This window comes from Notamacropus eugenii, chromosome 5, assembly GCF_028372415.1.
Source record: "Notamacropus eugenii isolate mMacEug1 chromosome 5, mMacEug1.pri_v2, whole genome shotgun sequence".
NCBI lineage: Eukaryota > Metazoa > Chordata > Mammalia > Diprotodontia > Macropodidae > Notamacropus > Notamacropus eugenii.
In genome coordinates this window covers 96,316,606-96,328,767 of record NC_092876.1, presented here as the reverse complement: position 1 = coordinate 96,328,767, position 12,162 = coordinate 96,316,606, and the positions used below count along the sequence as shown (strand labels likewise).

Here is a 12,162-nt window from a genome sequence, read left to right as displayed (position 1 = left end):
AAAAAAAACTACATGGAACATTAAAAATCTATACCACCAAAGATTTTGAATAAAATAGTTCATCAAATTACAATGATGTACATATGAAGGCATCCAGTGAAGAGAATTATACAGATCAGGGCAATTTCTGGTTATTATAATATGCCACAAAAATTATTTAACCTATTTTTAAGTTACAAAAAGACTTCCTCCATAGGCCTCAAGCTTTAATAGCTAATAGAAGCTTTAATCAGGTTTTTAAAATACTTAAAAAATTTAATTTTTTCTCAGTCTCCAAGATGAACACTGAAAAGTTTATTATAATTATTATACATTCCCTTTCCTAATATAGATAACTCCTTATTTACCCATACTTCCCACAATGACCTCAAGCTACTCTGACAAACAAGAGCCTCCATCCTTCAGCCAATTTGATGCCTACTCATTCACCTCTTCCCTTATCAATCCTTCTCTTTATCTAACAATCATACAATGGAGATTCTCCTTTATGTTGTAACTGTGAGGAGGGCTCTGTGTGCACATGTCAACAGGCATATTTTATCAAGGTAGTTCATTATTGGAAGATATGAAATAGGCAGAGCTGATGCCAGAGTACATGTGTACCTGTCAATGGCTATATGTACCTGAAGTACTTCAACTTTTAGACCATTATCCTGGTTAACTGTTTTCTTTTAATTTATTGGTCTAATTTGATTGTTTTTAATGTATAAAAATGTGTCTCCCCCTGTATTCTGGGTCCAGTGCCAAAGGAGGGGAGGCTACTGGCCCCAGTTTGTCAGACAACTGGCAATTTGTTGGGCAATTAGCATATATTGCTTAATAATTCAAAACACTTGGAAGCTAGAATCTGTGTTTCATCAGTCATTTCATCTTCCATTCGCCCCAGTTGTCAGGAACTGTGAAAAGCACTGGATACAGAAAGAAAAAAATGAAAATAGTCTCTGCACTTAAGAACCTTACATTCAAATGGGGGATAAAATAGGTACCAAAGAGAAGAAAAGGCAACCTTAGAAAACAGGAGCAGGTAGGGGAAACTGGGAAAGCTCTCCTGCAGAATGTGGCACCTGATTTGATTCTGGAAGCAAGCCAGCATTCTAAGACTTGAAGGGGAGGTCGGCAAACTCTATTCCAAGGTTGGGGACAGTGAAAAGGAATGGACTGGGGAGATAAGTAGAAGGAACAATAAGCAAGCCAGTATAGCTGTATAGAGTGAGTAGAGGGCAGAAAAATTTTAAGAAAGCAAGAAAGATAGGAAGGGAACCAACTGTGAAGAACTTGACATACCAAAATTTACATTTGATCTCAAGGAGCCAAATGAGATGGAAGATGATATAATTAGGCCTATGCTATAGGAAAACCATTTTGACAACTATGTAGAGGACAGATTGAAGCGACAGGGTCATCAATCAGGAGGCTACAGCAACAGTCCAGGAAGGAGGCAATGATGAGCCTGAACTAAGGCAAAGGCTATGCAAGTGGAGACAATGACACATACTGGAGGGATATTGTGGAAATAAAAATGACAAGATTTGGCAGCTGTCTGGGACATGCAGGATAAGTAATAGAATTTTAAAAAAGAACCACTTAAATGTTTGTTATCATGATCATATTCTAAGTCTGGAGCTAGATATCATCTGTTTAGAGATGATAACTGAACCAATGGCAACTGATGAAATCACCAAGTGAGAATATACAGAAGAGGGTCCATGACAGAACCTAGGAGAATATCTGTAGTGGGGAGGGGGAGGGGTGATTATGGGCAAAACTGCAGCAACAGAGTTTGAGAAAGATCAGACAGACAAGGTAGAGGAGAACCAACAGAACAGTATCACAAAAACCCAAAGAAGAAAGACTATCTAGAAGGATAAACTAATCAAAAGTCAAATGCAGTAAAGTGGTCAAGAAAAATGAGGATAGAAGAAAAGTCATTAGATCTGTCAATTAGGAGATCTCTGGTAACTCTGAAAAGAGTAGAGAAGAAAGGAAGCAGAGGTATTGTGTGTAGATAGTTTTCTCAAGAAGTTTTGCAGAGTAAGAGAAGTATAGGACTAGCTAAGGGGGGAGGGGGGGTAGCAGGATTTACCGAGCATTTCTTAAGGAATGAGGAGACCTGGAAATGTTCGTAAGAAACATAGAAGCAATCAGCAGATAGCAATCATCCATTGAGAATTGGATTGTGGGAGTAGTGTGGAATAGTGAGGGTCATCTGCAAGAGATGATGGGAAGAGATGGAATCATAAATACATATATATGACTGTACCAAGGTAAAAGGCTTGATCTTTAGATTTTTAGAGTCTAGAGTAAAGGAGGACATAGTTAGAGAAATGATTTCCGGGACAAGTTGGACAGAGAAAAGTAAGGGAAAGAAAGGGGAAGAAAAGAGAGACTGGAAATAATGATCACAATTTTTTCGGTGAAGTATAAAGCAACACCTTCAACTGAAAGGGTCAAGGGAAGCGGTTGCTGTGGGAAGCATGAGGAGAATAGGGGAATTATCAATATGTTCCAGAAGCCAAGACAGTATAGTAGCAGGAAACAGTACAGTAAGTCCCTCCTACACACACACACCCACAAAACCCCCACTACTTCTCCAAAGGGATCTAGAAAAAAATTCACGAGACAGAATCCTGATGGGGAAATCTATGAAAAAGTCACTGAGACTCTTCTAGTTCAGGCTACCACAGAGAAACAGAGAGAAAGGTCATCAAGGTCTATCCCAGAGGAACTAAAGCATTCAAGGAAAGGCTGTACACATCAGGACAAGATGAAATCCCAAAACCATACCAGGGCCCAAAGTGGGAATGAATGATACCTGGCAGTTTTGTTGCCCATTACCCAATTCTAGGTCACAGATCTGGGGCAGACCTGCACTCAGAGGGTGGTATTTAGGACAAGGAGTAAAGCATGCTCTAGGTGTGTACAGACAAGAGTAAGTCCAGAAGCAAGCAACAGTGACATGGTGTGGTTCAGATCCCAGGAGGAGAAAAGGGTCTCAGTTTCAGCTTCTAGCCCAATCTGGATCCTGCAAAGGAATAACTAGGTCAGAAATTGCTGACCAAAGGGGAGCCTGCAGTTTTATCACTCTGAACCAGCAGATTCCTGGCTGACTGATAAGTGGTTGAATCCAGCAACAGTCTACTGTTACTCAAACCAAAACTTGGGTCATGAACTTGTAGAACTCAGACCAGGGGAGAGGTATTCAGACTTTGCTCTAAATGCACTTAGGCAGCATTGAAAGCTTGTAGGTCTCCAGTTTGTGCTTTCCCTGAGAGCCTAGAATAACACAATACTCAAAAATCTCCAAGAAAGCCAGGAACAGAACCAATCTAGAGCTTCTGACCAGAAGTGCCCAGAGCTTGGCTTTAAGATCAAGTCTCATGTCAGAAAGAAGTCTGGAAAAATTAGAGAGGAAAAAACCCCAACAAGAATCATACCATAAAAAGTGGGGACAGAAATACTCAAGACCCAAACCTAGAAGAAGATGACTCCAAAACATCTAAAAGGAAAGCCTATCTACAAAAAGCAGTCCCAGCACAGAGTCAACTAGAACTTCTGGAAGAGATGAAGTTGTGTTTTTTTTAAGTTGAAAAAAGTTTTTTTTATAAATGAAATGAGAGTGCCTGAAGAAAAAAAAAATGGGAGCTATAGGAGAAAGGATTGGAAAAGGAATTAACAGATTGGCACAAGAGGTACAAAACCTTGCCCAAACAACAAACTCCCTGAAAATGAGAAATGACCCAATAGAAGTCAATGACTCCAGGAAACAAGAAGATAGATATATTGTGTTGTTTGTCTTTCCTTCTTGAAGAAGACCATGACATCAGGAGGTGATGCCATGACATGCAAATGAACTGGATTTAAGTAAGGGAAGGCTGTGCAAAATCACCAGCCTCAGTTTTTCCTCTGAAGCCATCTAGGTCCAATGGGTAGGTAGATACAGATATCAGGATCACCAGAAATGGCCCTGGATGCATTGGACCTTAGCCTTTTGTGGGTGCTCTCTGCCCAAAGGGAAGGGGTTGGCCAACAAAAGTCCTAGGCCAGCCCCTAACCTGGTCACAGTTTGGGCCCTGATTAGCTCAGAATGAATATAAATAACAATTATTTCTGTTTTGGCCAAAACCCCTGAGGTCTTCCCCTCCCAGATGCGCAGTTTGTTTGTTTTTGACTAGGCAAAAAGGCCATTCTTTGCCTCATTTCTTACCTAGCCTTAATCACTGAATGGGCACTGCCTCAGTGAAACTGAGACCTGTTAAAGACCTTAGCTTGAAAAGCCCAAAGTCCCCCACTGGATCCTGAGCCATCTCCAGTTGTCTTGATCCATATCTGGCCACTGAACCCAGATAGCTCTGGAGAAGAAAGTGAGACTGGTGACTTTGCACAGCCCTCCCTCTCTTAAATCCAGTTCACTTGCATGTCATGGCATCATCACCTCGCTGATGTCAAGGTCCTTGACAAAGAGCAATTGTTGGTCAATCAGTAAGGGTTAGAGTGATTTAGGTTTAAGGTCTGGTCCTTAAGAAAAGTTTTGGGGGATCAAAATTACATTCCTTTGAGCAAAGCAAATGCAAGTTAGGGTATGATACCCTAAGTGGATAGGGAAAAGAAAAGATATATTAAAAGTCAAAAGATTAAAAATATGCAAGAAAATTTAAGGTATTTCACAGCCAAAAATAACATGCCTGGGGAATGGATGGAGGAGAAAAATATTTAAAATAAATGGACTACCTTAAAGTTACGGGGTAGGGGTAAAGGTGAGAGAAAGAGCCTAAACGTATTTTAAGTAATCTTAAAAACAAACCAACAAAATTGCCCAGATTTCTTAGGACCAAAGGGCAAAACAGAGATAGAAAATACATGCTAGCTACCTCCTCCAAAAGAAACTCTTAAATGAAAACTCCTAGGAATATTATAGCCAAAATCCAAAGCTTTCAGGTCAAAGAAAGAATTCAAGTACTGAGTAGCCACAATCAGGGCTCATACATGATTTAGAATCCACATGTAAAGAAGCAGAGACCTTTGATCCAATATTCCAGAAGGCAAAGGATATATGAAAACAACCAAGAATAACTCTCTCAGAAAACTGAGCTTAATCGTTTTCTTGGGGGGGGGGGGGGGGCAACAGAAGGAAGGGTAGGAATGGACTTTTAATGAAACAGATGGCTTCCAAGCATTCTTGATCGAAAGAATAGTTTCACTGAAACTAGAAAGTTCCAATGCAGAAGTTAAGAGAAATATAAGAGGTAAACACAAATAAACTATCGTAAGGGACTAAACAAAGATAAACCACTTACATTCAAATATGGGGACATGATACATATGTCCCCTCTATCCCTAGCATCATCTGGGATCACAAAAGGAGTCCAATTAGACAAGGACTGGGAATGGTTCTGTTATGTCTTGATCTCAAAAATGGAAAAAAAGAGGGGAAAAAATATACATTAGGGGACATGTGTTTCAGAAAAATTATCCCACATAATCTAAGATAGCCATATAAACAAGGAAGTGTGTGAAAGGGAGGGGGAAGGAGTGGTTGACCCTGGAACCTCACTCTATTCTGGTGAAAGGAAGTGGGAAGGGAAGGATTTAATAAGTGACTGCTATTTGCCAGACAAATATTGTATTTTATCTTCAAAACAACCCTGAGAAGTAGGTGCTATTATTATCCCCATTATTTTACAGTTACAGAGACTGAGGCGACAGAAGTATGCCCAAGACCACAATTTGAACTTGAGTCTTCCTGACTCCCTGCTTAGTGTCCTATGCACTGCTGCCTAGGAACATAGCTGCCTCAAGAATGAAGAATATACATATGCACTTGAGGACAAAACTACATTTGGTATATAAGTAGGAAGGAAAGAGAATGAAGATCAGTGAATTAAGAGGGTAGGCAGATTAAGGGAGGGATCGTTCCTAAGCAAAACAAATTCAACTAAAGATGTACAAAAATATTTATGTCTTTTTGAAGTGTGAAAGAATGGGAATCTAAGAAGGTGTCCATAAATTGGTGAATGGCTGAACAAGTTATGTGCTGGAATAAATACAACTGTGCCAAAATAAATAATGAAAAGGATGGTTTCAGAGAAATCTGGAAAGATTTCTATGAACTGATGCAGAGTGAAATGAACAGAATCAGAACAATTTTCTACAGTGATAACAACGTGGTAAAGATGATCAATGCTGAAAGAACTAGGGTATAGGATCCATATAATGACCAACCATAATTCTCAAAGACTAATGATGAAAGATGCTCTCTACCTCCTGAGAGGTACAGGACTCAGAAAGAAACAGACAAATTTTCTGGACATGGCCAATGCATAAATTTTTTTTGCACATTTGTAACAGCAGTTTTTGTTTTCTTTTGTTCTCAATTGGGAGAAAGGGAATTCAGGTAATTTTTTGTGAATGTGCATGTATGTGTATGTATAATTTTAAAATTATCAATGTTCAGTGGGATAGAGGATCAATCAGGAAGTAGAGAGTAGCCTTGCTGCAGTGAAGGCTCAGGTGAGACTGGATAACAGATACATAGTTAGCACAGAGACCCAGCTAGCATAGTTTTGTGACTTTCTCCACTTCCATTCAGCAGCGCATGATGAGAAGCGAAGGAGGCTGATGATCCCAGTAACCTAGGGCTGTAGTTTGGTAAGACATGACTGGAAATAATAAATAAACATTAAGCAATTACTACGTACAAAGAAAGGCAAAAACAGGTTCTGATCTCAGGGAAATCACAATCTAAAGTGGGAGACAACATGCAAACAACTGTGTAGATACAACTCTATACTAGAATGGGTTGACAGCACAGTGGATAGACTGCTGGACATGGAAACAAGACCCAAGTTCAAATTTAGCCTCAGATCCTTATTAGCTGTATGACCCTGGGTAAGCCACAACTTCTGTTTGCCCATTTTTTCAACTGTAAAATGGGGATAATAACAGTATCTACCTCCCAGGGTTGTTGTGAAGATCAAGTGAACATCCAGCACGATGCCTGGCACATAGTACTGTATAAATGCTAATTCCCCCTCCCACAAGAGTAGAAATAGAAGGTAACCCAGAAGAATGACATTAGCAGAGAGAGAGATCAGAAAAGGCATCCTGGGGAAATGGAGCGTCATGGGCAGAAAGGTCAATGTAGATAGGTCATAGAATACATGAAGCAAATGCTAGTACATATATTCTTTTATTATAGAAAATATTATTTATCATCCTCTCATTCCTTTAGATTTAAACTTTAAATTTTAAAGAAAATAAAATGGATCCCCTGTGTATTCTATTCTAAACCTTTCAAGATGTCAGGAGAGTTGGCTCTTCATAAAACCCCAATAAGTACCCTAGGAGCTGGGTGTTCTAATGGTGTGCCAGGCTCTCTATAAGACATCACTTGGTACAATATCATCCTACAAGGGGTTGACACTGACAATTAAGAACTATTTTACAATGTGTGTGAATGTGTGTGAATGTGAATGCGCGTGTGTGTGTGTGTGTGCGTGTATTCCACAATCATTCCGGCAATCAGTAGTGTTAGCATTAACTCTGCCACATACAAAGGTACAGTTTATTTACATTCCACAGCACAGATAGAATGTCCACTTTTTAACTGACATTTAGTTTTTACCAGTTTTCTTCTACTCCCCAAATACTGTTTCCATTTCTGCTTTGTCATCTAAACATAAGCAAAGTGACAAAGTGACTCATTCAAGGCCGGAATAAACTTTAATTCAATTTTATGGACTCTCAAATGAAAAGCTCAAAGGAATAATTATACAACTGTTTAGGTTCTATTAAATTAAAATTTACAAAATTAAATTAAGAGAAACACCATATTGTCTTCTTTTCAGGGTTTGCTGGCTTTGAAAAACCTAGTTATCTTAATCCAATAAACAAGCCCTTACCCACAAAAGACACACCAATAAACATGTAAACAAATGTAAACAACGAGACAGCACAACCAATATGAGCAACGTTATTCAGAAGTCCCATGAAAATTCCCTTGAGATTCAATGACAGACTACTCACACTGAAAGGTTATTGCTCCTTCTTTCTCCCTTAAGTTAATTCTTCATGCAAAGAAAATACAAACTCTCACAGGTAGTCAGGAACCTCTACTACATAACAGTACTATGCATTGTTTGTTTGTTTTTTTATGTAAAAACTTTTTAATCCAATATAACCAAAATTATCCATTTTACAACTCGTAATGCCGTCTTATCTCATTTGGTCATAAATTCTTCCCTTCTCCACAGATCTGAGAAGTAAACTATTTCTTGGTCTCTTGGTCTCCTAATTTACTTACAGTATCACCCTTTATGTCTAAATCATGTACAATACAGTACTATGAATCCTGCTGCAGAGAAGGACCAACATTCCTTAGTCTTGTCTCCCAGAGTGGATGAAATATTATTCTTATATTTGTTTTCTAAATTTCACGCTTATTTCCTGTTTTCTATTCCCAGTATACATTCAATCACTTAGCAATTCTATCTTTAAAAAGAACATGTTTCTATTTTATCCAATTAGCCATAGTGGTTTTACATATCAAACCTGGAATAACAGAATGTCAAAACTGGAAAAGACACTTAAAGATAATATAGTACCACTTCCCTATTTTACTGAAATGGAAGAGGAGACCTGAAGAGGGGAAGTAAATTATCCAAAAATCACACAGAAGGTGAGCCAGATCCCCAGCATACCAACCTAGAACTTTTCCCACTACATCAAGCAAATTTAGGTAATTACTTGCAATTTTATTGACCCCCTCATCCCACCCTCATGTATCTCACTGTTCTTCACTAAATGGTCAGTTACTTGAAATCAGTTCTAAATCTGGTTTTAAAACTAGATAAGGATACAACTAGGCCTGGGAAGAACATTTACTGCCATACTAGACATCTACTACAAAGCTTGGCACATAATAAACACTTATTCATTCATTCATGCTAAACTGAAATGTCTCCCTGAGATCTTCAACATCTAAAGAATACTTATCTCTGTCTACTAAAGTGGTCACATAATGTTCTAACACCAGAAGCAAAATCTCAATATGGGCAGAATAGGAGAGTTCCATCAGGATAAATTCAGTGTAGCAGTAAAGTGTTCTGGACTGGGAGGCATATCGTCTCAGTTCTTGTCTTGGCTCTGACATGGACTCACTTTGTGAAGGCCACTAATCTGGGCCCTCCCCAAGGGGCACAATGAAGAGTTTCCTGTTAATTTTCCCTTAACCTTTAACATTCTATGAGTCTAAGGTTCCTCCCCCAGCTCTGAATTGTGTTTGTAGTGACAGGCTATCCTGCCTTTAAATCAAAAACAGAAAACAGGAAATCAGGATAACAGGAAAGGTACCTAATAAGCACTCCAGAGTCATTAACACCAGAAGGACCAGTCCAGTCAACTGATTTCCCTCTCCCCCCATACTATACTTTTATTTTGGAATTAACATTTTCATCCTACCATCTCTATTTTCTTTGCTTTCTAATTCGAAAAATATGTACTGAGTTAACTGATTCAGCTTGTTACTTCTAAGTATTCTTAAATTATGGTCCTTATAACGTTAAAAAAGAAAAACCAAGTGTCTGTAAGAAAGCAAAGAACCTCTTATAAATTCCTGATGTTAACTTCCCACATGAAGCAGCATCTCAACCTTCTACTTCCTAGAAGAGAAATTAAAAGCAGCACCACCAGACAGACTGTCCACTCCAAGATGTTTGGGTCCTAGGTCTTAAGCTCTTTAAATCCCCTTTCAGGACGGGGCAGTACTCGACACAGCGGGTACCGAATCAGTATTTGTAAAATAAAAGGATAAAAACCCAGAAGTCTTACTTCAGCCGACTTTGCCCTCGCTGCGTTCCACCCTCAAAGAACATAGGTCCCTAATCCCCAATCCTACCCTAAAATCTTTACCCAGGAAAACCTAGGTACGGAAGATCTGCAGCATAAAAGATGCCCCATCTCACCCGCAACAAACCCGGTAAGAGCTACCTCCAGAAATCCTACGTCTAGGTCCCGAAACCAGGGTACTCCCAGGCGCGGGCCGTCCACACCAATCCCCAAACCCTCTCCCGCGAGGCAGCCCCAGCTCCTCCCCCAAGCCGAGATACTGGGTCGCGGGGTCAGAGGGTCGTGGGCCCCGCCCCCGCCGTACGGACCGAAGGGAGCGCGCGGCCTCTCCTCCCAAGGAAGGGGCGGCCCTCAACTCAGCTCGGCCCCAGCCCTGTCCTCGTCTCGGAGCCACGCACCTGGCCGGCCACCGTCGCCGCTTACTTACCGAAGGGCTGCGTCCCCCGTACGAAGGGACTAAAAATCGTCCTCCTCCCGCCGCCGCCGCTCGGAACGCGCGCGGCCGCCACGAAACCGCCGCCGCCCCCGCCGCCGCCCGGGCCGCTCTGTGCGCGATGTCCGACTGCGTCACACGCCGGTTGTCGTCATAAGCGCGCCGCGAGCGCTTCTTTCTCTCCGCGCTGGCATTGGCCGTCGTGGCCGCCAGTCGACGGTGGCCCCGATGCTCATTGGCCAAGGTGTCGTTTGAAACCGAACGTGGATCGAACTTGGAGGGTGGGGGCGGGTTAAGGGCAAAAGAAATGAGGACGAAGGGATATGGGGAAGAGATGGGGGTGGGGGGAAGGAAATGGGCTGGGGATGGGGAAAGAAAAGGGTTGAATAGCGAGTGAAGGAGCGAGGAAGGGAGGGAGTAGTCCCGCCCTTCTCAGTCACCGCATTACGATTGGCTGGGAATGCACCCTTGCGTCACAGAAGGGAACCTAGAACCTGAGCGGGGAGGGGGCGGGAAAATTATGTCGCCTTCAGGCCCCGCCTTGTTGCAATCTTAGGTTGGGTTGGCGGAGGGAGCCAGTACAGTCTCTCCGTCGACCAATCAGAAGGAAGAGCACATCGGATGGCATGGCAACTCAGCCTTTGCTGCGGGGGCTTCTGGGAAAGTTCTTCTTAGCAGCTAAAGCCTACCCGTTTCCATTCCCCCACGACTTCCTAGGCTGTTACCATGTGCGTTGCCTAGGACAATTTACTAGCCCCGCCTCACTGAGGCGTGGGGATGCGGCGCTGGGGGCCAGTTCCTTTATTTTTCCTTTTCTCCTTCCTCATTCCTCTCTCCCCCCAGCACCACCGAGCCTTCTCCATACAGTGCCCAAAATTTGTGGTTCCTGGCATAAACCCATCCCGGGAATACTCACCACCACCCCGCCCAGGGTCACGAAGGAATCAAGAAAGGGAACAGGGAGCATCCTCTCACACCAAGGGGTCCCCACGACATACTCAAGTGCTGCTTCTAACTGAAAAAATCTCCCTGAAACTCCACCCCCACCCCCATTCCTCAACTACTTCAATCAGACTCAGAGGACAGATGTGAGGCACAACCCATGTGGACAAACATTAAGGGTTTACTGTGTGCCAAGCACCTACCCTGGAATGTATGAGGGCATCTACAAGGTCTTGGAATTGAAAAGATTTGGGGCACCCAGCCTATCCTCCCCAAGAGGAACCCTCAATCAGTGTGTGTATTTCCGACCCCATCCCATTCACACATAGTGCAATTTGTTCATTCAATAGCTCACATGTACCTAATGCTTTAAGGTTTTCTAAGTCCTTTTGCAAAATATATTTTATCTCATTTTGGCCTCACGAGAATCCTGTGAGGTAAGTACTGTTATTCCCACTATACAGATATGAAAACTAAGGCTCACAGAGTTGTGACTTGCCCAGCTGGTTGGTTGGTTGGTTGTTGTCCTTCATTCTCAAAAAGGACCAAAATGACATCACCATGATAAAGTGAAGTTTCAGTGGGTCTGACTATGGCTGATCAGACCAATATGAGCTTGGAATGCTCTACCACAGATTGGGCACAAATAGTCCATGTGGATATTTGGGGTGGCTACTCCAAATTTGTGCATCCTATGTTTCCTTTGTGCTGTCTCAATTCTGCTTTGCTCATAGAGCACAACACCCTTTCTGATGTGGGCACGCCATGTTGAGCAGTCCTGTGCCAATGTCTCCCATGTTGCATAGTTCTTGAGAGAGACCTTGAGAGTGTCCTTGTATCCCTTCTTCTGATCACCATGCGATCGCCTGCCTCGTGTGAATTCTCCATAAAATAGTCTTTTTGGCAACCCTACATTTTACATTTGAACAATAAGGCCAGCCCAT

At 41.9% G+C, this 12,162-nt stretch overlaps 2 protein-coding genes across 7 annotated transcripts in view; one reads left to right on the top strand and one right to left on the bottom strand.

Annotated features, from left to right (window-relative positions):
* The window catches only part of NUP98 (nucleoporin 98 and 96 precursor), a 95,966-nt gene extending 85,550 nt beyond the window's left edge, over positions 1-10,416 (bottom strand). For 2 of the 5 annotated variants that reach the window (XM_072610260.1, XM_072610263.1), the window contains exon 1: positions 10,271-10,416. The gene's annotated coding sequence lies outside the window, so the exon portion shown is untranslated. Of the gene's footprint in view, positions 1-9,984; positions 10,112-10,270 lie in introns of those variants that run through there. The other 3 variants (XM_072610261.1, XM_072610264.1, XM_072610262.1) reach the window with 2 other exon arrangements.
* A 24-nt stretch (positions 10,417-10,440) lies between these two features.
* Positions 10,441-12,162, top strand: part of PGAP2 (post-GPI attachment to proteins 2) — a 40,578-nt gene continuing 38,856 nt past the window's right edge. For both annotated transcript variants that reach the window (XM_072610269.1, XM_072610268.1), the window contains exon 1: positions 10,441-10,520. The gene's annotated coding sequence lies outside the window, so the exon portion shown is untranslated. The remainder of the gene's footprint in view (positions 10,521-12,162) is intronic.